The sequence below is a fragment of the Pezoporus wallicus genome, unplaced genomic scaffold (genome assembly GCF_028554395.1).
Source record: "Pezoporus wallicus isolate ANWC-B61680 ecotype Strahan unplaced genomic scaffold, APGP_CSIRO_Pwel_v1 contig_818, whole genome shotgun sequence".
NCBI classification, from domain to species: Eukaryota; Metazoa; Chordata; class Aves; order Psittaciformes; family Psittacidae; genus Pezoporus; species Pezoporus wallicus.
Genome location: NW_026636248.1, coordinates 2258442 through 2285589, shown reverse-complemented (window position 1 = coordinate 2285589; position 27148 = coordinate 2258442). Strand labels below are relative to the sequence as shown.

Genomic DNA, 27148 nt, shown 5'->3' with positions numbered 1-27148 from the left:
GTGGCTGCCACTACCAATTATGCAAAATATATTTCTTATAAGAAGAGTCAGGTTACAGTAAAGCACATACAAGCTCATGAGTTCAGACTTGGGGAAACACATGCTTTTTTTTTTTTGTACTCTTCTGTGAAGGCTTTTTGCTTCCTCAGGCAGAAATACAACTGTGTGTGTAGCAACTGCAGCAAAATAAGAAAGTAACTGTACTGCCTGTTATGAACATGCAATCCAGGTTCCCACTCCTATTCTTACTGACATCTGAATCCAAAGCATTCAGTTGGTTGTGCACAGAGGGATGTCCTAGTTTCTTACAGGAAGAGTAAAAGAGAAGCCGAGCTGCGATGTTTATGGCAGGACAGGCTTGGGAAACTCAGGGAAGGGAACCTTAAAGTCTCTGCAAAGACCTAGCTTGAGTTTAAGTAGCTGCAGCCCAGTCCTGCACCAAGACTGGCTGCTTCAAAGTTGCATCCCACAGGTCCAGAGGGGCTCACTTGTCACACACAGCATCACATACAAGCAGGGTCATCCATTTGTGCTGTGTCCAAATTACCATGGCTCCTGGACAGCAAGGAGTTGTCTTGGATACATCAAGGCCAGAATCGATAAACCCAGGAAGACACAAACCACCTACAAGCACGAGCACAGAGTCTGTGCCCAGCATCCCTGAAGGACTCATGCCGAAAACCTAGTAAAATACACTTGAAACATCCCTACATAAAGCCATTTGGGCTGAGCAGGGTTTAGCAGGTCCAGCTCTACATCATACACAGATGAATATCCTTGTGTTAGTGGTAGGCTGAACAGCAGTGTTCATGGAGCATTACACCTCAGCCAAGAAGCTAGATCAGACCAGAGCTCTTCCTGCAGCCGGGGTGTGGGTAATACACAACCCAGGCAGTCCCAGCATGCTTAGTTCACAGTTGGTTCTAATTAATTTAGTAACATATGTGGACATGCAATGTTTCAATCTTAATACCACAAAGCGTTTCAACATTACTGACACACCATGTTTCAAGTACACTCAATTACAAGATTTCTGGAATTAAAGATTTCCTAAATTTCATACCAGGGTAAAACTTCCTGTTCCAGTTCAGAACAAAAAATACATTTTAAAACACTAGAATGTCTTGTAGAACAGATTTTCATCTTAATACAAACACAGATGTAGTGTGTAGGCCCATACACAACAAAACACTCAAGCAGATCTTAACTTCAGTCCTGTAAGTAATTCCATCTTTAGGCATATGCCTGAATCCTGTAACAGTCTTAGCTCAATCAAATCAAGGCTGTACTGTATCTGTTTGTACAGAAACACTGAAGCTGCCTGTTGATGTTGCACTTCTGCAACATGATGTTGCAGCTTAACAAGTCTAGAGCAACTGCTTCTCGACTTCTTTCAAGGATGGCTGCCAAACTGGGTTGTTGAGCCATCTTTAAGTCCCAAGACTGACCTTATCTTTGTGCATATGAGCTGAGTAATTGCTTATTTAAGGAAGTGTGCAATGTTTTGAGAAGTAGGTTCAAATATGGATTGTAAAACATCACAACTGGTTGGTTTGTTAATAGTGGATGTTCTGGAGGGAGAAAGGAAATTGAAAGGATGAATCATTATCCAGATGAAGTTCAAAAGCAATTTAAAAGTAATTTCATAATCACAGATGTGTGCCAAATATACCCACCCACCACAAGCTGTATGCTTTGATTTTTGTGAAGTCTGCAAGTTCTTTCCTTTGCTATTCCCACTATAACCTTTTGCAGCGTGGTTTGAAAAAGACCGTAAGCCAAAATTAAGGCCTTCTAAATGCTCCATATACCTGTTTCTTTCTATAGTGCTTTGCTGTATCCACAATATTACTGTCAATGTGCACAGTGGAATACAAATACTTTTCCCTTTGTGGTTGTATTGAGCTCGTGGTTGGAGTAAAGATAAATCAGATCAGCTGAGACTGCACCAGGATAACTCCAGCACTCACAGTAAGGTCCCTGGCTCCTCGGCTAACGTTAAAACCCTATATTACAAAGAACAGGCATGCGCAGTATTTGTCTCACATGCCCAGAGGCTGTGTACATTCTGTCAAAGTTATACAAAGTTCAAGGTAATAACCACAGACAAGAGATGCCCTCTCCATTTGACACTTATCCATCCTCTCCCACCCTGGTTGTGTGCCCCTAACAGGTCAACCACTATAAAGTTTTAGGCTGTGAGCCTGAAAGAAGGCATGCTAGGGCAAAACTCTGCAGGCAGATATCTTCTCCTTGGCTCCTTGGTCTCTCTCTGGCCCATCACTCTCAACTCTAATCTTCACAAGATCTTGCAGCCTCTTAAGAATGGTATGATCTTTCACTCTTTTGCTTTCAAGCCTTTTTTTTTTAACAACCTTGTACAGCTTTTGATTTTCTTTCAAAACATCAATGGTTTGTTGCTAGGGGAGCACTTACTACTTCACTAATAAATTGGAAACTCATCTGGAAAACAGCAGTGCAAAGAAAACGGGAATTGATCAATCTATCTCTTATATTAAATGATCATTTTCTCAGAAAGGCCCTTGGAATTTTTAATCTTCAGACTTGTAAAAAATTACAGTTTGTTCAACTCACACAAAAAGAAGGGACTCACTGGCCGTGGCTCAGGTGTCTTGACCCAAGAGCCTTGTTTGTCTGGGATTCCTCCTGAAACTCTGCAGTCCCTGTAACTTGGATAATTCCCTGGAGATGTGCATGAAAATGGGGTACAAGCAGCATGTTAGGAAACGATAAGGAAATTGGCAGTAACATTAGCTTGAAGAAGTAGCCAATGTATTTTCAAGTGAGAGCATAAACATGCATCAAAAGCATTCAATGGAATACATGGATAGAAATGGGCTCGTCCAAAGTCCTGTTGCTTAAAAAGTTCCATGTCACCATCTCGCAGTCTGCTTTCCCACCTCTTGCTTTCAAGTCAGACAGCTAATGAATGACCAGAAACAGTATCATAACACCATAAAAGCCAGTTACTAGTTCAGAATAATGAGAAACAAGTAACCTTGAATAAATTACTTTTGAGCAACCAATTAGCTGATTTTTTTGCATTATACTACAATAAATTCTAATCAAGAGCATGCATTTATAAAAAGCAAAGTTGATTTTCTGATATCTGAAATAAAAATTTGGGGGAAGTTGTAATGACCCATTTGTTTAACTTTTCTCATAGGTAAGGCCATAGCCTACCTAATACTTCTGTTCCATACCTGCTGACAATCATGTTCAAATGTTGAATCTATAGCTAACACCACTGTTGCCAACATTTTCTATTGCATACAATGGTAAATGTCATTTCTTGTGTCCATTATTTGAAATAGCAGTAGTGCCTCTTTAAGAATGTGACTCAAAGTAAAATAAGTGATTTCTGGAGATAAAAATCAGAAAACCCTTGGAATGCCTAGAAACGCTGTTGTTGCATGTCTTATCTAATGAATGCTACTTTAAGGTTGTGTTTATTTTCAGCAAAACCACAACCTTCCATGAAGATGACTGAAATACACATGCAGAGCTTCAGGAATAACGCAAATTATGATCTAAACTCACTGTAGTCATGATATTTTTTAGAATGAACTCCCATCAGAACTCTTCATCTTCTTCACAGCTCTGAAGGCTGAAAACATTACACCTTTTCAAGACTTTAACCATGCCAAAAAAAGAAGTGCTATCTCACTGTAATAATGTTGTCTTAATTATGTACAATACTTAGCACTAGTTTTACACTAGATGAGTCATAGTAGAAGCTTGTACTTTGCTGTTTGACTAAATCCCACAGCACTTATAACTCCCTGCAGTGAATGCTTACCAGCTTGTGCTCAGCTCTTCTCTCAGACCACATCTGTTGGATCCTGCAGCAGATACTGGTTTGAAGGGTGCTGCAATAGGATGAGCAGACACCATAGTTGGAAATTAGGGCTCAGAGTCATTAAGAATATGCCAGAGAAATGTCGTGAAAGCTGCTCAAGCGTTTGTGCTTCTCCAGTCATGTCCATTTTAATTAACAGGGATCCTAGAAACCATAGAGCTGTGTTTCATTCCTTTCTTTTTAAAGGCATTTTATCTTCTGAGTAGAAAGGTAATTTTTTGTCATCCTGTGTTGTGTGTTGTAACAATTAAGACAATGCCAAACACTGGAAGAAGTTCTCTACTGTCAGGGCGGTGAGACATTGGAACAGGTTGCCCAGGGAAGTTATGTCTGTCCCATCCATGGCAGTGCTCAAGGCGAGGTTGGATGGAGCTTTGAGCAACCTGGTCTAGTGGAAGGTGTCCCAGCCTATGGCAGGGGGCTTGGAACTAGATGATCCTTAAGGTCCTTTCCAACCCAAACCATTCTATGATTCTATGATTTGTGCAGATTTCTTTTCCTTCCTATGTGTCAGGGCTTGTTGAGCTCAGTAAAATCCCTGGTAAGCACTGGATCTTCCCCCAGGTCCCTCCATGTGCTTGTCTTTCTGCAAAACTTTCCATTCTCAAATCAGTTGTTACCTTGACAATTCAGCTCTCCATCTGAAATACGTGAATAATGTCATTTTCAAGCCTTCATAAATGGTGTTGGAAACTTCAAAGGAAAAACACTACGAGATAAATCTTTTTAAATGTATTTATAAAGTTCAAGAGCAGATGGACCTGCAGCAGAGTATACCGCAGTCTTCATTCCCAGTCAGCAGGAGAGGTATGCTCCAGCTTCAGGTTCTTTGAATCTCTGTCTGAAAGACCACATAGGAAACCTAGTTAGACATTCTGAAAAATTGCTCCCATCTGCCTCCCCACCTTCACCCAACAGATATGCAGAGTGTCTAAGTACCTGGCTATCACAGATGACTGGGAGGCAGTTGCTGAAGCCTCTTGTTTATGCAAATAACAAATATTCTATTCATTAAACATCCAGGTAATGAATGTCTTGCTATGGCACCTTCCAAGAGACTTTTGATTAATTGAAAGAAGTAAAATACTTTGTGTTGAAATAACAGCTGGTTATGGTACATACCAGTATCAGCTGATAATCTAGAGGAATATACTTCACCAGGAAGCTGTCACTCCTACATGTTATTTAAATAGAAGTCAGTTTTTGAAAACTTAGCACCTCTACACCAAAGTTTATTACATCTGGGTAGTAGGGTCTTTCTAGTTAACAATCAGTGTTTTTCAAAGTGCAATACCTGCCTCACCAAAACCTTTACCCAGAAGGAACCATGAAGTGTGGTGTGCACGCTATACTACTGTATGATGCAATGAGGATGCATCCAAGTGGAAGGACAAACAAATCAGTCTGCTCACGAAATCATTTCATTTCCATTTTAGCCAGGAATGCACTAAATAATGCATCGTTCCTCAGCTACTCAAAAGGTCACCTTTTGGTCTACAAGCAGCTGCAGCAGCTGTGTTCCCCTGAGACCCTACTGTGAGCACAGAACAAAGCATGAGAGCGGATGACAAGCTCAGGGATTGCAGACATGGGACAGGATTCTGGAGGCCTTCCAGCAGCTCCAGCTGAGAACCACTGCTAAATTTTCTTTCTCTCATTTTTTATTTCAACCCCAAATAGCCTCCTCCTTTCCCATTCCCTTCCTAAGTAAATTAGTTGCATGTGAAATATGAGAAACTAAACATCCAATTCAGATTTTGACACCATGCAGGGACAAGTATCCATGGAGATTAGGGATCTCCTATTCATCATTGATTTCCCATCACATTTGACAGAAAGGTACAACAAGGAGAATAAAACAGTCCCTCAGGAAGGCACTCTGTGAGGCTGAGTTCAGCTTAGAGGCTTCTGAGTCTCTTATTCCCAAACTATAATGCAAGCAAGCTGATTCTGTGACAAAAATACAGACACAGTACAAGCATCTGACCAGCAGCTGGTCTAGATATAACCCTGATATTTGAGACTTTCATCCAGTAGATCTGGATTAAAGAAATTGGTAGCTTCTTAGATATTATCACATTATCAGGTATACAGATAGGAGGTTTGCAGCCAAAAATCTATTCAACTTTCTAGAGCAGACTGTTGGGTATAATATAAGGTCCCTTAGTTTGGATGGAGGGAGTTTGAAGGAAAATCAGTGTGGATTTTCATTTAATTCGGAATCTGTTCTCCTAACAGGTAGGTCAGGGTGGTACAGAGGAGACATCCTGAGCAGGCCTGGCTTTCATTTGATGGTGGGTGAAGCAGCATGTTGTTCTTGTAGGATTTCCTCAGTGATGTCTTCCACAGACCTAATCCTGTTCCATTTCCTGAACACCTAAATCAAAATCACCTACAACAAGAACAGATTTATTTCAAATTAAATCAAACAAGCAAGGAGAGAAACAACAACTACATGAGAGAAAAACAAGCGTGTAACTCACTGTAAGGGCCATCTTGCATTGATGCATAGCAACCCCTCCTAGACTACAGCCTAGGGAACACTTTATTTTTAAAGTTCCAGCACACAATAACAGAATCATAGTAGGCATTCATCTAACCATATGCACTACTCATGTCTTTCCTTACCCAGAAAAGCAAACAGACTTTAAAAAGGGATGGGGGGGGGGGGGGGGGGGAACCCTAATGCACAAGCATCGAATTAAATATAGCACAAAAAAAACCCTCCAGTGTGTATGTATTCCTCAGCCCATCCAGATGTGCTTTCATTTCCCCCAGTCACTCACACATCAAGGCTGCCACAGACCTCCATAAAACCCCCCTGAGCTCTTGGATTTCCATCCCTGTTCCTGTGTGATGTAGGATTCACTAACTCCAGCTGCTGCTGTTAGCTTTTCCCCACTGCAATGGTTCAGCGTCACTGTCAGCCAGCACAAAACCCTGCCCAAAAGCACATGCCATGTGGCAAGACTCTGCAGTTCAGCAGGCTGCCAGCCTTGCAACCACAGTGGGCACAGCAAGGTGGCAAATACGAAAGGACAGGAAAGAGAGCAAGGGGTAGATGGGCCCATAGCATCCTTCAAATTAAAAAAAAAAAAAAAGAAAGAAAGAAAGGAAGAAAGAAAAGTACAATATTGCAAAGCAACCAATTTTGCCCTAAACTGTTCTTTACAATAAGGTGGACGTAGTGACAGTGAAAGCAAGAGAGGCTCTGCAGCTGTGATCAAACAAACTTCCTGCTTTTCATGTACACCTCTGCCACTGGCACCCAAAGACCCTGAAGAGTACTGCAAGTCAGGAGAAAGCCCCATACGCTTCTGACAGCAGTCATCTTAGCCATTTTTCAGGCACATTACCAACAGGTATGGTTCATTACAGGAATTCAGTCTGCACCAACATTACAGTATATGCTGGACCCACCATTTGGTAGATGCTCCAGTTGGGGCCAGGATACCACTGGGATTACTTAGCTCATCTGAGCCCAGTCTGCACTGGCTTAGAAAGAAAACTAAGAAAAAAAAGCAAGTCTTCTATGAATAGGCTGAATTTTTTTCAGCAGGAGCATGAACCTCCTTAGCAAAACATCTGTGAGCCTGGAAAGAACAAAAGGCTGAAGACACAGACCCGTCACACTCTGTTTGTTTAAAATGTGTGATCCCAGAAAAACTGAAGGCTGTTTCTAGCTAGAAATCCAAGCCAGAAAGCAATGGCAGCCCGCTGGCTGGCTGACAATCCAGAGTTTAGTACCAGACCAACAAAGAGCTGAACAAGTGTTCTTCCTAATAGCAAGAAAGCCAGGAATGGAAGCACACAGCCTTTGCACTCCAAGCTTTACCTTGAATTCCTGTGCTCAAAAGCCACGTGCTTTTGGGCTTCCCTAACTCAGCTTTAAAGTCGTTGATGCATTCTGAATTTGCTAAAGATCTTGACATCATTACCACTATCCTGTGTCACGTCCTTTCCTTGGGTTTTGCCTCTAAAAAATCCAGCTTCTTTTTGTTGACCATATAGGAAGCTTGGTAAAAGGAGTCTTCCAGTGAAGATGCCTGCACAAGGTGGGTAAAGCCAAGCAGTGACAACATTTCTTCTGCCCCCCTCCCCACTTTTACCCTGTTTTTCCCTTCCTGGATAATGAGACAATTTTCTTTGGCAAAGCAAACTGTGACCAACACAAAAACAACTGCCAGCCTGAAGTAAGAGTGAGTCTGCACTTCTGAATCAGGATGAGCATATTAGCCGTTTCCTGGCTTCACACTGAAGCAGGAGTAAGAGAGAGCCTGTGTCCTCCATCCCATCTCCAGGCCCCCAGGGGCAGGTGAGCCCAGTCTGGCAGCTGGATGGGAAGCCCCCAGTGCTGCAGTGAGCACCACGCTGCACATGATATCTGCTGGTCAAGTAAGGTACAACCATGGTAATTTGTAATTCTCTTGGGCGTATTTTCATAGCTGTCCCCTTTGACATATGTATTTAACGGGCTGCACACACGTGCATACTCTCACTGGCACCCAAGTACAAAGAGCTGATTACACACAGCTTTCCTTACAGATCTGATAATCTGGATAATTTATTCAGGTTGGCAAAGTTTGAGTGTTTTTCCATTTCTTCTGCAGAAGGGGAGAAATGTGACTGTTGCTGTGGTGATCCTTTCCTTAATATTTTTAGCCATGATCTGGCTTAAAGTCATGACTGGCTCTGGAAAGTGTTATATTATTAAGGCACAATATTAAAGTACTGGTGAATAGGCTTTTGGTTTTAATGCAATATTATATGTATGTATGTATGTATATTCATTGAAATTCAATGGAAATTGAATTTCATTTTTACAAATGAAAACATATAGATATTCCTTTATCATAAACAGGGCTGCTTGGCCTTTATTTTGTAACCTATGTTCTCCTCCATTCTGTTGGTCTAAATCTGCATAGTCAGAACCTCTGCTTGCCTGGGATATGTTTTCAGGAGGGCACATGCTTATTCAGAAACATCAATGCTGACATAAAGAGTAATTGCATGTATAATCCCTCAGGCATGGGGCTTAAAAAAAGCACCTCCTTCCTTGTTAGCGAGGTTAATGACTGCTCTGCAGAAGGGAGCAAGGTGATTTCATTTTTTCCCTTCATTCATGAGGTTGCAGAGCCAGCATTTATCTTTCTGGGGAGAGGACAGCAAATGTCAGCTCCCTGCCTGCATTTAAACCTTGATCAATGAAGCTGTTGGCAGGGAAAACTATTATGCACAGTAAGAAAAGAAGTACAAACCTTCTCCTACCAATGGAAGTGGCTGATGACAAGTTATTCCCATTTGTAGCCTGGGATGTAGACGTTCTTGCATGGCTCTATCAAAGTAAGGGTGGTAGCACCCACTCCCCCAGCCCAAATCTAAGCTCTGCCATTGTATGCTGGTGGGGGTAGAAGTCCAGCCACCAAATATCCTGTGCTTGCCTCCTTCACTTGGTGTAGCAAAATAGCTTTGTTTTAAAAGATGCAAAACTGCTTTCATTTGACTGTTTCCCTGTAACCTGCCTCATACCAAGTTCTTCCCTGGGATTAATCACAGAAAAAGGGTACCATGCTGTACAGATGAAAATAAAAACTGAACTGGGCCGGTGGAAAGCTGTCCTCTCATTTAGTCATGATTTTCTGAAAATTATTGTCTGAGATGAAATTTTGTTTGTCTAGTTTAAAATCCAGGATTAATCATTCAGGAAAGTTGACAATCCTGTTTCTCCATTTTGTATCTCCTATGAGTGTTTTCCAGCATTTAAAACAATTTCCAGATTCTTATTGTTTGAGGTGGGAGTGAACAAGGGGCTTGTTTACTTTCCATTCAGGCAAATAAAAAGTGACATTCTAAAAGGTTTTGCAATTTCCATCATTGTAACCAAATGTGCTTGGTATATTTGAATAAACCATATTCACATATTTGTTCTTGAGATGCACTAACAGAAGCTACTACAAAACTTTCTCTTGCAATGGGATTGCAAATACAGGTGATATGAAATAAAATATTTTCTTCATTTTTAACAAGAAAACTCCTAGGATCATAAGTAGAGGAAGTACTTAACAAACAGATGTGTATTCACACACACACATTTATTATGAACTACATTAAACATGATGACAGAATACAACAGCATGCATGTGCCTATGTCTCTTCTTTCTAACTGCTTCTCTAGAAATGTCAGGATTTTTCTGATTTCATCCACAAGTTTTCAGTAAGTGCTAGAAACTCATGCCTTTCAAAAAAGCAGTTCAATCCCCTGTGGTCTTAACACTCCCTGAATAGATGCTGGTAGATTCAGCAGCCTGTTGAGGCAGCAAATGACGTCAGAGGTGCAAAAAAAAACAACCTGTGCCTCACTGGTGGAATTAGAACACGTCTTCCTAACACCTCTCCAGTCTTTTCCAATTGTCAACAGCCTGGTGAGGACACTTGGACTCAGCTTTCCCACTGACCCCTAGAAGCAATGCACCAGACATGGATGACACACATGTAGCTGTACCTTGCACGATACTTTGGGGATGCCTGGGATTCTACACAGTGGCTGAAGAGGAAGGGTGTGCTTGTGTTCATCTGCACAATGCCAGCAGGCCTCCCATAGTTGCAGCCAGCATGTCAGTGCTCCATGCCAATTCCCTCACCAGGTCATACAAGGCACAATCCAGCTTGTGTTCTTGATTTAGCACTGACATGGGATGTCAGGATTTGACAGCTGGTTTGTTTTCATCTTGACCCTTTCCATGCCCTATCACATACTGTGATGTCACCACTACCAAAGTAATCTGCAGGCATGCATTTATATGCATTGTATACACCTGTGTTCTTGCTCACACTGTACCTTAGAAATTACACAATTCTGCAAAGAAAGGAAGTGGAAGCCCTGGAAACTGGGAAATAGCATACAGGGTCAGCTGAACCTCTTTTCTGGGTCATTTTAAGAGAGTCAGACTTCACTCCATACACCCACTGTAATTTAAGCCCAGTTCCACTGTAAGAGAAAGAAACCAAAGCAAAACAGACTGAGGGATGGAGCCCAACCTGCCCAGAACTACTTTTGACCCCTTTAATTAGCCATAAATGCCACGTCTTGCTTCCCATGCTCAGCCAAAGGTGCTGGATTTTGGCTCACTTCCCCTTAGCATGAACTAGGCCTGACTGAACTGAAGGTTCATGGGACCAGGCTAATCCTTCTACATCCCGCTCTTGCCACACTCAGCAACATTCCCTTGCAAACTCTCTGCATTAAGGCAACCTTCCAACACATACTCCAAGCAATTAGAAGATTTCCTGCTTGCTGTAAGGCAGCCTTATTGTGAGTGTATATCATAACACAGTTTTTTACGTGGTATTCCACACCCGGATTGCTGCCTTTGTTGCACGGGGCTGAGCTACAGCCCCTGCGGGAGCTATGAACAGTGCATTTGCAAGCAGAATGTAGGTTTCTGTGCTATTTCTGAAGCTCTGCAATTCACTTCCTGCCTTACACGCGGACTGGGGTTTTGCTTAGATGCAGAGCTCAGATTGAGCTATCAGTCACAGTATACTTCTCTTTTTCCTGTTTTAGAAAAGGGATTTATATCTGTAAAAGATGCACTCAGCTCAAAATCCTTAAATACTTTGGCTCTAGAGCGAAATATGAGAGATGAAGGTATGTGATAGAATTACGTCTGTGCTATAAAGCAAGCCTAACTTATGTCCAAATCCCAGCCTTCCTGAAGTACAGTCATCTCCTTTAGCTGTACTGGGCTTGGAATCAAATCCTCACAGAGCTTGACAAGAAGTTGTGCAGGTAAAAACAAGCTGAATTTTCTAACAGTGTATCTCCTAGAAATTTCAATGATTCCTGCTGACAGTTTAGTTTTAAGGACCAATTCTCAGACAGTAACTCATGACCCAATTCTGAAGTCAAGACTACAGTTCACAGATAATTTTCTTCATACATCCCTCAGCAATTTTGGAAGGAGAGGCTGCTAAAAGAAGGCTATAGTAAGCACAAAAGAGACAAAACCTGTTGGCCAGATACTTACACTAAATAAACTCAAGTTAGTAATAAATACAGATTTTTGGCAGCAGTTTTTGCAAACCCACAGAGGGGAGCTAAACGGCTTCTAAGTCAAGGCAGGTAAGAAGTTAGAGAGTCTTAACTAGTTACTGCCTTACCACACACCACCTGCTCACCTCCACCCCATGTGAAATAAGGCAGAAGGAAACTTGCAGTTAAAACGAGGCTGAATGCCTTCATTTCTGACTGCAATCCTCCTCCTTCCCCACTACCAAAAGGTGTTAAGATGTTATGTATCTTTAGTCAATTTGGTATCATAAAAGACACAGGGCGAGCTCAGTTTTGAAGGAGGGGAAAATAAAAATAGCAAGAACAGGATAGTTACTGTCTCACCTTTCTCCAGAGCTTAATTTTGAATTAGCTTTGTGGCTTGGCTAATTAGCCTACACATTGATATTTTAAAATGATGATTAATTGTTCCAGCTCCTTAGAATACAGGCTTAATTCTAGTAATCACAGCTGCTCATTGCTGCAGCTTGCTAATGCTTATTTAATCTTTGAGGCCTCAACTTCAAGCCTTTAAGGAGGAGTTATATACACCTCTGTTAAGGATTATGTCATTATAGCTGCACTTTCCTTCAGATGGAAAGATGCTTTAATGATCTCTCAAAGTTGTCTTCAGGGCTAATTTTCCATGACAGAGTCCAATCCTAACACAACCTAATCGCACTATTTCAAGGGAAAGTTACCCCATCCCAGGCTCCCGAGGACCCTCCTGCTTCTCTCCTGTTCATGTTTTAATAAACCCTTTCTCTGTAGCATGGTCTGACCATGAGAAAAGCAGGAAGCCTATCTTTGAGAAGCTACTTCTAGGCCAGACAGACAGCTTTCAGGTGACAGGCAGAGAACCAACAGCTCTGTCTTTCTATTGTACCATCTGTTGCATGTGATATAAAACTAGGATGTTTGATATCGGGAGGAGAGGGGTAAAACGGTCTCACACCAGAGTGTCACAGCAACTGGGTCTCTCCACCAGCAGACTGTTCAACAAGACAAGTTTGATCTGGGCTGGATCTGGGCAGAAGACTACATTTCCATCAAGTTAGTCGTAGGACTTGAGATACAGGTAATATCTGCTCTAGCAAAAAAGTTGTCATTGCCATTTCCAACCTCACAGTCTTTTCACATTTGAACCATATCTGAATGGTACCTGTGGCACCAGCACTCTGCATTGTGTGGCCACTATGTCTACAAACACTCCTGGGGATCTTTCTGTTAGGTTAGCTGTAGTGTCAGAGTCTAGTCTAAAAAGAAACAAGTGCCATGGTCCCCTGGCATTCGTGACAGACTTTTTGAGGCAGGTCTTATAACAGTTATGAATGACTGCAATTGCTTCTGACTCCTTAAAAAAAAAGAAGGGTCTGATATCCCCCCCACCCCTCCAGTACAATCCAATGGATAGTACTGAAGACTGTGGCATTCCTCCAAATGTATATGACCAGCAACAAAATCTGGCCAGATGACTTCAGGAACAGTTTTCCTAGTGGTATGTCTGTGCTGTGACCTACTAGGGGGAACAGGAAATCTCCCTACACTCTTTCGGTACAGCACACCCATTACACAACCCTAGACAGATGCATGGGACAGTACTGCACTAAAACTATGCACTACAGACAAGGTGTCAGAGGTAGGAAAGTAGTAGTGGAGAATAACAATTTCCATTTTTTTGGTCCTCTGGCTGATGTACTGTCGGCACTGAACTTTCCTTACTCAAGGAGAGGACCCACAACCAATACATTGCTGACCTCCCAGAAAGGTGTCCTTTGGAGCAGAGCATGGCGGGAACCAGCCCATGTCCAACTGTCCTGTCACCATTCTGCCAGCATAGTGTTTTAAATGGTAAGGTCTTAATGTGCTGTGTGCCCAAGTCTTCCCTGCAAAGGCACAATGCTGTTTATAACTATCATTTCACCAGGCTTTTGTCTATCTGCGCTGAAAAAATACATGGCACAGTCCCTCAAGGAGTTCAGTTTGGATCTGATGAGATATATCAGTGATGGTGCAGTAGTTCTCCTAGCATTTTGTAAGACCTTTGCTGTTGCTAGAGCATTGCCTGGTTTACATTTAACCAATGATCCCTTTATTCATTTCTTTGGTACCACATCGTTCTTGTATTTTAAAATATTCTATGATATACCTGGGTAGTGTTTTTATGCAAGCACATGCCCTTGTCTATTAACTTTGTTTCAGCCTGAGGTGTTAAGTTTTTCCTAGCATAGCTTTGGTCTCACTACAAAAAGACCTCACATATCCAAACCTAAAGGCTGCAGTATTTCAATGCTGTTTGAAGTCATTGTGTCTGTAACGTCATCCCTCCAAGCATCTGACAAAGGGTGTAGCATATACATCATTTTTTAAGCTGCACACCAGTTAGGGAAAAAAAGACACTACATGGGAAGTGGTGATGTTGTGAATTGGATTTATAACATTTAAAGAACCAACAACTGGACTGGTACTGTGACATGCCCACAAATTCAGATGCTAACTTCTCATGAGAGGGAGAAGTTTCCTTGAGTGCTGAAAATTGAATCTGTTTAGAGAACTCCTAAGTTTTTGCCAGCCTGACAAACAATAAACTTTTGACAAACAAGGAGTTACTGGATTTGTCAAAAATGTAATGGAAATCTGAGTTATCCTGGGAGCTACAACATGTAACGATGAGCTTCAGCCTAACAGCAAATGAAGAATCTGGCCTAAATATCTAAAAATCCATAAAGACAAGAGTAGTCTGGTCAGACTGTGGATGCTATACTATGAACCCACAGCAGAGACAGCCATTTAACAATGCGGTTTTGGGAACCGCAAAGCCACATTCCCTGCCTTGGGATGCCCAAGTACATTGAAATAGATTGGCTTTTGACCCCCTCTAAGCTTTCAAAAGAATTGGGGGATCTCAACTATGCCCCTCTATAATGAAAATGAACAAAACATAAAAAACAAAGCAAGTACATTTGGACTGAGATGCAATTTTGTTTCAATAGGGAGCAGAGCACAGTATGGTTCGGCTGCAAATAAAACCTAATTGCTCTTAACAGCATCCTGCAAAGCTGCTAAGGACCTATACATGGACAGCAGGATCAATATAAGCTAAACTTGCATTTCATAGCTGGAATCAGAACCACTTCATACTGATGAAATAATAAAACAGCGAAAGAACAATGAGACACTCTGGCACATGTGTACATTTTCTAAACCCGTACACAATGAAGGCTTTAGCAATGCAGAACTCAAACCTCCCAGCTCAGTTTTATTGGCCATCATCTCACTGGATGTGGAGCAATGGCTCTGAATGCAGTAAAAGACATTCATTTCTCAAAATATTTGTCCACATAACTGACAAATTTATTATTGTTATAAAAAAGGACAAAATTTTGAAATCCTCAAAGTGCCTGACTTGTAATGCTGCCAAATATGTTTCTCTTTATATTAGCTCTCTTTACATTAGCATTCAGGGATCACTATGCTTAAACCACCCTCGTCTACTTTTTCCACTCATATAGATGCAGCTGATGTTGGATCACCAGCCATCTCAGTTCCAAGGTAACAGCTTAGGACCAGAGCAATCAGATATACTGAGGGGCTGTTTCCAAATTAGAAAGGAAACTGCTAGACATCCCCAGCATAGCCTCCCACTGACCTGTTTCGGTATGGTGTGAACCCTGTGAAAATCTTGTGGCTACCCCACCTGCCTGGTTGAGAATTATAGACACTCCTCTCAGTTTGCAGATTGGGTGCAAGAGTAGATAAATTCAGAAATTCAAATAATGATCAAAGAACTCACAAGTGTTACCTAGAGCTCCTGAATGAATGTATTTTTCAACAGGCTTTGCACACCTTCCACCTCCATGGAAAGGTGAATGAAATGGCAAGCACAACATGTTCCAGGTGGTAACTGTCTGAAGAGGTCATAGGCAAACAAAAAACCCGCAAAACAATGCACAAATTAAGGGAGCATCAAGGTGCTTGGTTAGCCAAATTTTGCTTACACCAGGGAGAAATACTGTCTTCCCTTCATATTGGAATCCCTGTGAAGAAAGTAGGATCTTGGAGCCAGAGACCACTGCTTTCTCCTAGGGCTGTTCAGCTCTTTGGACCTCAGCACAATGACCCAGATCCCAACACCGCATTACCCTGAATTTATCTTTGATATCTTGTCTCTCTCTTTCATGAAGTCATTTTAGGACTAATACAAAACAAAAACATGGTTCCCCTCAGCTGAACATGCCTAAACTTCCCTTCTGGAATAAAGCTTCTTCAGGAAGGCTGAACCCATTTCCTTCTCTGACTTTGCTGATTCTGCTAGCCCTTTGACTAGCTCTTACACCCTGTCCTCTGGGATAGTCAATCTTCAGCAGGCAGTGCTATCACAGCAAATGACATTAATCCAGCCACATCCACACATGACATTTTACCTTACACAGCCTGAAGTAAGGATCTGTCATCTTTATGTCTATTTATCTGAACCCAGGACACCCATTTTCACTGGCACCCTCTTTTTTTTTTTGCTTTCTTTGTCACATACTCAGACCGAGACCCAGCAAGCCAGGGCTGGATAATTCTCCTCTCACCATAGCCACCTAGGAATTTGATATAGCCTAAATCAAATCAGTTGTCTATGATTTCTCTGCAGTAAATGAAGAGAGATGAATCCAGAGGGTTGCTCAGCTCACTGTATTTGGAGAGCAGGAGATTGGGCAACATGCTTTTAGATGAGAAGCTGAACATTTAGATAGCTACAGTTTGGCAGTGCCACTCTTCGAGCATGAATAATAAAGATTTGAAAGACAGACACCAACTGACTGATGGAAAGGTTCACTCCTTTGGAAACCCAGATGTCCTCTCCTTTACACTACCATCTTCAAACTGGGGGGTGGGAATGGTGATTTCTGGTGTCCCCAGGAGGTTGTCAAGACCATAAAGGGCATGTTCAGCACTGATCTGTGGAGCTGATTTCATTTCTGTGCAACACTAGGCTCAATGTTAGGTTATCATTTGGGTCAAAGCCAAAAATGTTTCTTTCAAACTTCTAGGTTAAACCTAGTTCTCCAGGATCATCAGCCTCCATTTAAGGCAAGCAAAACAAAGGAAACAGTTCCTTTGAAACTACTAATGACTGAAGCCTTTAAATTCTTTTTCTGTTAGCCATTAATTTCTACCCCTGTGAGCCTCAGAGCTTGCTGCTTTATCTTCTAAGCCTTAGAAGCCTTGTTTTCCTCAAGGACACCTTGGATGTATGAATATTTCTTTCTTTGCTCACCATGTCCTTCCAATTTTTTTTCAGAATCAGGAAGTCATTACAGCACCAGTTGATTCCCTCTCCTTGCCAAGTGAACCTTGAGTTTGGAAAGTGTTTTCTGTATGCAGGGAATCCTTTCTTAATTATTTCCCAAGTAATACAGAATGCCAATTTTAAGAAATAAATCTTTATATATGCTTACAAAACATAACATTAATAAAAAGAGATAAATCTAGATTGATCTTCCCACCCCAATCTTCAAAACAACAACAACAACAAAAATATCATTATTCAGTGAAAAGATTGCCTCCTTTGTAAATTAACAAATTCACCTTTTCTTGAGCCTGATTCTCCTTAATGTTCACATATATACTTTCCTCTTTGCCTCAATTCTTCTCTCTCTTCCCATTATCATTAGGAGTCTATTTTTACTAGGAATGTAAATGGGAATCTTGAAGACTTTACTGATGCCCACATCTATAGTCTCATTTTTCCTTTATGTCCTTCCTTATGAGACTGACCTAAGAAATGCACAATCAAGTTAGAGGCTGCATAACTTTATTGACAGCAAGTCCTAATTTAAAACACAAAAGAATTCAACCTCTTCTCCTGATTTCTAAACAGATATTCTTTCAGTTTTGGATATGACCTGATAATAGAGTTAAAAGTTATTTCAAGTCTCTCAGTTCTCCTTGCCAATTTGTACAGCATTTCAGGCAGACATTGTCCAAAATACTGTTCAAAATATCTTCTTCTGGTTGTTGAGACAAACCCCAAACAAACCAATTACTGTCTAGCCCACTGAGCAAACATGAAAAAGAGTCTGTATGACAGACCACCAAAATATGTTGTCAGACTACCCATACTGCCAGGGAAAGAATAAGTGCTGAAATGATGAACAAATGCCAGGCTGAGATACCATACGTGGTCTTTAGTAGAATCACGCTACCACTCATAAAGTGAAGAAAGAAAGGTTGCCCTTGTGAACCTCACTGATGTGCTGCGGAAAGCAACGATAAAGCAAAGGGCAGAGCCTGGCCACATGTGTGAGAACGATGGGAGCCCACTTGACCTAGAAGAGTGAGGCATTTCCTACTGCTGCATGTGATCAACTGTGAAAGACAGCCATGGAAGAGGATTTCTAGTGAGAAATCCTTGCGTTTACTAGAAGACTTGAAAGAGAACCAGCCCTTAGTGGGCTCATAATATTGTCAAAGAGTTGGAGGGAGAGTCTGTCGGGGGGGTTGGATAGGGAAAGAAAAAGAAGAGAAACTAAGAAATTCATGAATAGTCCATTTATCCCCAGCTTAAAAGCCCATCTTGCATATTGTTCCAGATCAAAAACCCAAACCTGCTTCCAGTGAATTCAGTGAGAGCCAAGGATCAGGGTCTATTCCAGTTAAGCATTTTACATCCTCAGAGGGATACTTGGAATATCAGCAAACATACAAGTTTCCAGTTCCTTTAAGCACACAAATGGCTGTGCTCTTTTAGACTATAAATATTTTAAAACTGTTGATTCTTGCACTTTGTTCTTACCTTTATTGTCTTCAGAAGCTAAAATATAACAATCATTACCTGCACTTATTTAATTAATTTAAAAACTCATCAGCTTGTCTAGCCAACACAGGTTCTCACATGGATGAAGCTATATTCTTTGGTCATTCTTGTGCTGGTTCTCAGATTTAATTCTTTTGTGTTTATAAGTAGGACTTGCTGTCAATGAAGATGTGCAGCCTCTAAATTGACTGTGCATTATCCAACTTAGGTTGGACACAGAAGGCACAGGATGAGCAGCATCCTGCATCTGAGACCTGTCCTGATCTTCCTGAGACAGCAAGGTATAGCAAGGCAGTGGTATCTGCATGGAAGATCCTCACACAAAAGGATCCTCATGACAAAACCAGTAGGAGATAAAAACAGGAAGAGAAGCAGAGCCCCGTGGCTCTTCTTCCAACAGAGTCCGTTTCAGAAACACAGGAAGAAGCCCAGCCTGAGGTTTAGCTAGGAAGGTCATGGGCAAATACTTGCCAGTTTCTGACATCTGCTTACATGCAGGGCAACCTCTGAAAACTACAGAGTTGCTCTTCATGATGAAACCCCCCACAAAAGCTCTCAAGGCTTACATTTTGTCCGAAGGCCTAGATTTCGTTCAAGGAAGAACAAAACAAAACACAAAACCAACCAACCAAAAGAAACCACCACAAAACTTTTTAAACAACTTTTCAAAGTCAAAAATTCCAAATATTTCATGAAACAAAATCCTCTATAAATATTTCATTTGAATGGTTTTTTTTTGAAAGCCCAAAAGGACTGTTTGGATAAAGTCATTATGTTTTTGACTTTTACATAAATGAATGGAATATATCTGAAATGAAATTGTCAATAGAGCCAATACATTTTTCTGTAAAACATTTCAATTTGTCACATGAATACTGCAACAGAAAGTTTTCCATCTGGGAGGTATACAAGTGGGCATCAGAAAAAGGGATTTTCTGTAACACAATTCAGAGTATTATTTAATGAAAAAAAAGTATTATGAACTTAGATATAGCAGTCAGACACACACTTTTCACCAAAAGGCAGCAAAAACTAGGTCACATGCTCTACCTGTGTCTCCTCCTGAGTGTTCTTTGAGGTGATAAGGAGGTGCAGGAAGGTTACAGCTTTCCTGATAGGCTGGCCTCAATCCTGAATCCACATAATTTATGAGAGCTGAGTCTTATAGGCTAAAAAAGGATGCACAGCAAATAAAGGCTGGACACCTCATCTTACCCTCTCCAGGAGCTTTCATTCCAAGTCACAACATCAATACTAAGTTGTGAGAGACAAATTCACAACAGTTTTAAAGACTCCTAGACAAAAAGGTTGTGGAGGAAATTGCTAACCCTGGAAAAGACACAGCCTATATGAAATTAAATAAAAATAAAAAAGAGAGAACTCAATGTATTGCTCTGAGCTTTGCCAGAACAAATTCATACCATCTTCAACCACTCTATTGATAAAAAAACCCAGGAAGATAATCAAGTCATCTCACTAAAGAAGAAAGTAACTCAGTGAGATTTAGAACAGCCTTTGCCCCAAACATATTTTCTTAAAATATTTTCCTGCAGATAAAAGGAATTCACCTCATAGAGCTTTACTTCCACTTCTTGGGCAAATGTTTGTAAACCAGAGAGAAAAATAGCCAGTAACAGTCCCTTGCAGAATTGAACTCTTTCGTTGTATATTACATGATCCTTGCTACCATGTGAAAATGATGTCCATACCCTTAGCTGTGATCACAACACAACAAATTGCAGGTTTTTAATACCTGAATCAATCCTGTGGCTTCCCCTCTCCTCTGTCTAGTCATCCATCTCTCTGTGATTTATAGGATAACACTTCACAGTTCTACAGGTAAATCCAAGTAATAGCAGTTTATAAATCAACGTAGTAAAGTTTCCCCCCTTTTTGCTCTAAATGAACTGCCTACCCTAAAGCCAAATAATTGGTAGTTTTTTCAGTTTCCTCTTCTCCCATTCTACCAACACCAAAATAAGTGCTCTGTGACAAAGGATACAGGGGAATTTCAGGTCTTGCAGGGAGCAGAAAGGACTTAGTCAAAATCTTGAGGCTTCAATTTAGTACCATGTGGTTACTTAACTTTTTCTGGGATTTTATGGTCACTTTTTAACTCCAAAAATTAGGACTTCTAACTAAAGCATTTGTCTTTATAAACAGATAAAACAAGTTCCTACGTATTTTCCAAATCTGTCTAAAATAGTTCTCAATTACTTCTACTGAGTTATGTTCTAGGAAAATCCATGTAGCTTATAAACTGTACAACTGGCAAAACCACAGCCCAAGTAATACACAAAATCCTACACCAGCTACAGCACCATGCAGTCCCTGAGTGACTGATCATGTTTGCATGCACATACACCCACAGGATAAAAGTACTCCAGCTCCAGCATCAATACTCTTTCCATACAGATCACATACAAATGCACAGCTGGTAACTAAACACACAGTGGCCATGGCTTGGTTTCTCTTTCAGAGTCCTCCTGAGAAATGCCTAGGTGATAGTACTGCTCATGGTGCCTCAGGAGCTCAGGGCACCCTGAGCAGAGCACCCAAAGAAAGGCAGTCACCTTCCTATCTCAGTGGATGCTGCCTATTCCATAAGTCTGCAAGACCTTGCTGCACACATGAGGAAAAAAACCAGCTGTCATACCCCCTAATTGGGGCCACCAAGGAAAAACTACAGGGAACTCAACAGCTCCAGGGACACAGACAGACATTCTTCAGTTGCTTCTCACACAGCCAGCCCTTCAGTAGGACTGTAATGCCCAGAAGAGACCTCAAATACAGCACCAAAAAGAGAACTGAAATGTTGCCCAAGGCAGGTTATTTAGTGAGATGCAAGGTCAGGAAAATCAGCAGTAGCAAATGGTAGCGAATGGGAGAAGTTCGTAAGATCAGGTTCCCTGTAGCTGTGCATGTCTCCCTGGCTTACGGTCAAATGAAATTTTCTAAGTGGAAATTCCATTAGAATACTTCTGCTTTTTCCTTGTTTCTAACTGCAAGGTTTATTGCTCAAGGGATCAACAAATCCAGCAGATCCACTGTAAATCTAGTTAGCACAGCAGCAACCATTATGAATAAGATGAAATTTTATTGGAAATTCCTATCACATTTCCAAAATCTGTGGGTGAAACTACAGGCATCTATTTACAATGTTCAGATTTGCATTCAAATGATCCAACTTCACCACTGTGAATTTTTTGCTTGTATCTTCAGGTTTGGACTGGAGTTCACAGAGATCACCTTCATTGAAGCCAGGTAGCCAGCCTGCCAGAGCCAGAAATCAGAACAGGCTTCAGTGATGACACAACGCAACTGAATCTTGACCTCAGGGCAACAAAATTTTCTGGTATAGCTACAGATCTGTGAAATGAGCAATTACACAAGAGTTCTCAGAGCTCAGGGCCGGTTAAAGGGAAAACACAGAGGTATCTTCCAGAAGTGCACCAGCCCTCTACCCTTACTGGGATGCCAAACAAGAACTTTGACATCAGCTGATATCCTCTTGTGCAGCTGGACTGACTGCTTAATTTCTTCATCATTCATTGAGCGCTTTGCCCTTTAGGATGTGGGGGAAGGAGACTGTGGATAGGTGTGAGAGTGTATGTGTGATGAAAGTGGGGATCATTTCCAAGAAAGAGAGAGATGTTTGCAAGGTTTGTTTTTTTTTAAAACCTCTTCCTTAATAGTTCCTCTTCCAATAGTTACAGTTTTCTCTCTTTATTTTGATCATATCAGCATAGTACTGAAATGTCACCACTTTGGCATTGAAATTCTCTTCAGAATGGAGAGGTGATGGTGAGCGTGTTGCCCATGATTTCAGTTCACCCCTTTGAATGCTTCTTATTCCAAGCTCCATTATCCATTTAGTTTTGAGTATTTCTGCTTCCTGCATCCCCTCTTATGTCTGCAAAAATGAGCATCCTCAGCTGTGTCTGAGACACATCAAGAAATCTGTGTTTAAAGCACAGGAGGTTTGCTCAGGTTTTGGGGTGTCTAAATATTGACTAAGAATAACAGCAAAATTGGAAGTCACCTTCAAGTCACCAAGCAGCTCAGACTCATAATTTTATCAGTCTCTCTCATGGCACTCCACCACTGACAGGATGAAGAGTCCAACTATCTTCAGCTGCTGCTTGTACAGAAGATGTTTCATACCTTTGAAGAGCTTAATCTTCATGATTCATATGAAATGTCTCCATACTTTTCCTATTCCTCCCCAAAGACTCCTTTTGTGAGCCCTACAAGCTACTACATGAGTATTTCTCTCACCACTTCCAATGTTTCTCTCGGGCAGTTTCCCAGAGTCCTACATCAGTGGTGTCTAGCAAGCCCTAACAGCTACCATTCAGGCAAGGATACATTTGAAGACTGTATCCCTTCAATTACACTATTTCAGAGCAGGCAGAGACAGCGTTATATCATAGATCCCCCACATGCAATGAGGTAGATTAACTGACCTGAGCTACTCTTTTTCTTGTCTTCCAGTCAAACTCCAGCTCTGCTCATTTCAGCCATCTTTTGAGCTGCAACTACCTCAAAGGACGTGTTCCTGGCAGCAAACTCCTCTCCAGATTACACCTGAAGTGTGGCTCTCCATTTCCCATCAGTGTCTAAGAAGATCCTTTGAACCACTCACTCTCCTCTGGAGGGTTTCAGGCACTCCTGTGATTTTCCAGCCACTGTATGCTCTGAACAGAGAAATTTCAAAAGACACATAGAAATAAGGAAGTGCTGATTTACAGGTACTCTAAAGCAGGAAAAGTAGGAGTATTTCTTTAGCCCACTACTGAAGCATCTCTCTCTTGCTTCAGGATGAATATGCCATTTTAAATCTCACATTTTGAGTCCATGAGTGTGTCAGAAATTCCTTCCTGATCTTCAGGGCAATGGCTATCTGCTTGCTGCCCTGTTACAAGCCACACATTATTCTCTGATGTCATTAGTCTGCAGAAAATCCTTTTCACACCCCTGATTCCTGTGAGATCAAGTCCCAATCCAGGCTGTGTCCGTAAACCCTCATCCTGAAAAAAAAGCACACTGAAGAAGTGAATACACAGTTTGGGTTTCAAAGAGCCTAATTTAGGACATTCCATTACCATACATGTAATGTTACTGATATCTTGGTATAACATAAAAGTAAATGCATGTAGAATGAATAAAAACACAGTAAAAAAAAAAAAAAAGGATGTCATATCTAAATATCTTCATACCCTTTACCTGAAATCCAAGCAATTTTTGTTTTTCCAAGAAATACATAATATTTAGCTTTTCTTTTGAAGTTCAAACAAATGCATTAGAAATAACAGAATTCCCTGTGGAATTAATATTTCAGTTCCTAAGAAGCCTGGGTTATAAATTTTGTATCTCTGTTTTGCTCGGTTTTCTAATAAGACCAGGTACTATTTAGGTAAGATACTGGATAATAAACAACTTTTGCAAAATAAATTATTAATATAACAGTAGTTGAGCAATTGATAATGATTGTGAGGCCTTTTGAAGGTAACTGAATTTTATATAGCAATCTCTATGCAAAGTAACAGTAAAAAACCAAACATGGCAAACATTTTTATCCCTTCAACTGCTCAATTTTCCAGAAATATTGCCAAATTAGCATTACCCGGTTCTTCAGAATTAGTATAAACAAGCTTTCGCAAAAACTTCTAAAATATAGAAAAATTTCCTTTCGCTTTCTCAGAAACAGAACTCAAACTAATGAAGTGAAATTCTCCTTTTTACCAGTTCCTATTTAGAGATCCTTTTGAATAGGCATCGTTCCTTCAAATGAAGCTTATTTTTCCATTTCTTATTTTCATATGTATGTATGCATGTATGTATAAAGAGGATTGAGCAGGGAAACAGCGAGGGAAAATGTCATTTAAAATAATTTTTCAAATTCAAAATTTTTTTAAGAAAGTCTTTTTTTTTACCTATTCTCAATACAAATACATGATGATATACCAAAGAAAACATTTCAAAATAACCTCTTCTCTTTTTAATTAAAAAAAAAAGAAGGAAAGAAGTGACATACTATATTAACGAAGGCACTTCAGGAAAATACCTGGAATCTGCCAAAAATTTAGAATCTAAGTTAAGGAAACAGAGTCACAAAGAAAGCTACCTAGTCAGAAGCCAGGGTACAGGTGGTATGAGAGGTTAAGAAGGAGGATATGAGAAGGTATGGAGACTTTCTGCCTATGCTAGCACCAGTAACACCTAGTCCCACATGTAACCTAGCTGAGCTCAACCTTTCAGACAAGGGCTACGTTTGCTCTTGGAAGCACAATGGCTTCTGAAAAAAGACTAATATGCCTTTTGAATTGCATGGTGCTAGTTAGAGTTGTGGAAAGCCTATTATGGCTACAGCTGTGGTTAATGTTGCACAGTCAACACCCAAAACAGACGTGCACAAAGGTACCTGTGCTCTGGAGAGGCATAGCAGCACCAGTAATACATTTATTGAGTCAGTAGTGGGGTGCTGCCTAAGAGGACTTGACAAATGGTGCTTCAAAATTATTATTTAAGACACAAGTGTTTCCACAGAATTCCAAAACCCTGGCCACCTCCTTTCACCACCTGCTTGCTTTCTTACAGCTCTTAGAGCTAAACAACTTTTCTACCTGAGATTTTATAAAAATGACTATCGATCACAAGAGGTGATAGAGGTCTGGGTTTTTTTTCTTTCAACCAACCATCGCAGTAATTTTTCTCCATCTGCACAGCACTGTGATATTAAGCAATGCTTTCTTGCAAATTGTGACGGTTGCATTTTTTGCCTAATCTTTGAAGCCTGTTATTTTCTTCACTAAAGTGCCAAGAGATGCAATTTCTTTAGAGATGACTGTTTCCATTAACACAATATTATCTGCTCAGCCAAAGACCTCTCCCTACAAGGCTCGACTTAACAAGCACCATTTGTATGAATCACCTGGAGGCTCTTAGTAACAAACCATATTAATAAATTCACCCCTTGACTACCGGTTTAATACGTATTTACATGAGATGTGAGAAAGAGAACACCAACCTGACCTATTACATAAACATATTTTCCTCACGTGGACCTCCAAGTGGGATTGTTACTGCCATTACAGCCAGCACTATTCAAAAGAGGTGTTCGAAGAAGCATTTCAGTGGTCAGCATTGGGACTTTGGGCTATTATCTTATTATCAGTCTAAGAACTGACCTAATGGTGCTTCCCTAGCTAGTTACAATTTTCTGGAAAAGCAAGAAATACTCTTTTTAGACTTCATACAAGACGAGAAAATTGAACAGGATATGCTGAGGCATCTCAGATGTAAAATTGATAAATGGCAATAAATGCGTTTCTAAATTTGTCTCCTCAGAGAAAATGTCTCTACTTTAAATCTGCTTCTCTCAAAATGATTTATACCCTTCATCTTCAATGGTGCCAAGATCTTTAAAAGATCTGAGACTTGAATTAGAAACTAGACACCATTGAATAGTGGCTATTTGATAGAGCAATGCTGCATGATAATTGTTTGGAGATATACTTAGACCTTCCATGGTTTGTACTACTTAGAGATACACTGCCATGGTGGAACAAGAGCTTGAGAAGGATAGTAATTGTTATCTGCCTTCACAGGTCAGTAAATGCTGGGATTGCAAAAGTCTGCTTTGGAACATGTACAGGGCATTTGCCTCTAACTTGTTCCAGAAGCGCTGCAATCCATCTTCACATCTCTCATCCCCTGGAACTAACTCACATTCCAGTTATGGCCAGAACTCTTTATGCAAGCTATTCATATGAGATTACCAAAAGTATTATCAAGAGATACTATAATTCAGCCCTGAATGTATTGACTCCACCAACTAGGAATCATCCCATTATTACTGTGCTAATAGCAGTCTTCATTATGACAGCTATAACATAATTTGCCTTCACTCTATTTCAGCATTATGCTGAAAGTGGGCTGGATAACCAAAATGGGAATTTGAGCAGGACTTGAGGCTTACCATAAGAGTAAGAGTTAGAAGACAGAATGTTTCATAGAGAAAAATCTTTGGTTTTGTATGTCTAGCATATCAACAAATACTTCAGCAAAGGCTACAGATTCACATTAAGACAAACCCCATGTTTGTTTAGAAAGACAGGCAGTACATAGTTTTTAAGAATTCACCCTTTTTCTCACAGAAATAGTGTAAAGTGCTTCTGAGAAACTGCAAAAAAAAGCCCAGCACAGCAGATTAAGAGGAAAGCTGTGCAGAGGCAGGGTGTTGTACCACCCAGGGAGATCTTGGGTACACATCAAATGAGCCCGACCTTCAGTGTGTGGGTGTGCTGAGATTTGAAGAGGTTTCCAGGGGAGGAGAAAGAGGAGTCTTCATTTTAAGCTAAGTGCCACATTCCGTGTATGTTTAGCAAGGTAAATTCCCAGATTTCAG

The 27148-nt window shown here is 40.7% G+C and overlaps 1 long non-coding RNA gene across 1 annotated transcript in view; it reads right to left on the bottom strand.

Moving 5' to 3' along the window:
* Nucleotides 1-8751: 8751 nt before the first annotated feature.
* The window catches only part of LOC130593856 (uncharacterized), an 84477-nt gene continuing 66080 nt past the window's right edge, over nt 8752-27148 (bottom strand). The window contains exon 5 of the long non-coding RNA XR_008970897.1: nt 8752-9031. This is a non-coding gene — a long non-coding RNA (uncharacterized LOC130593856). The remainder of the gene's footprint in view (nt 9032-27148) is intronic.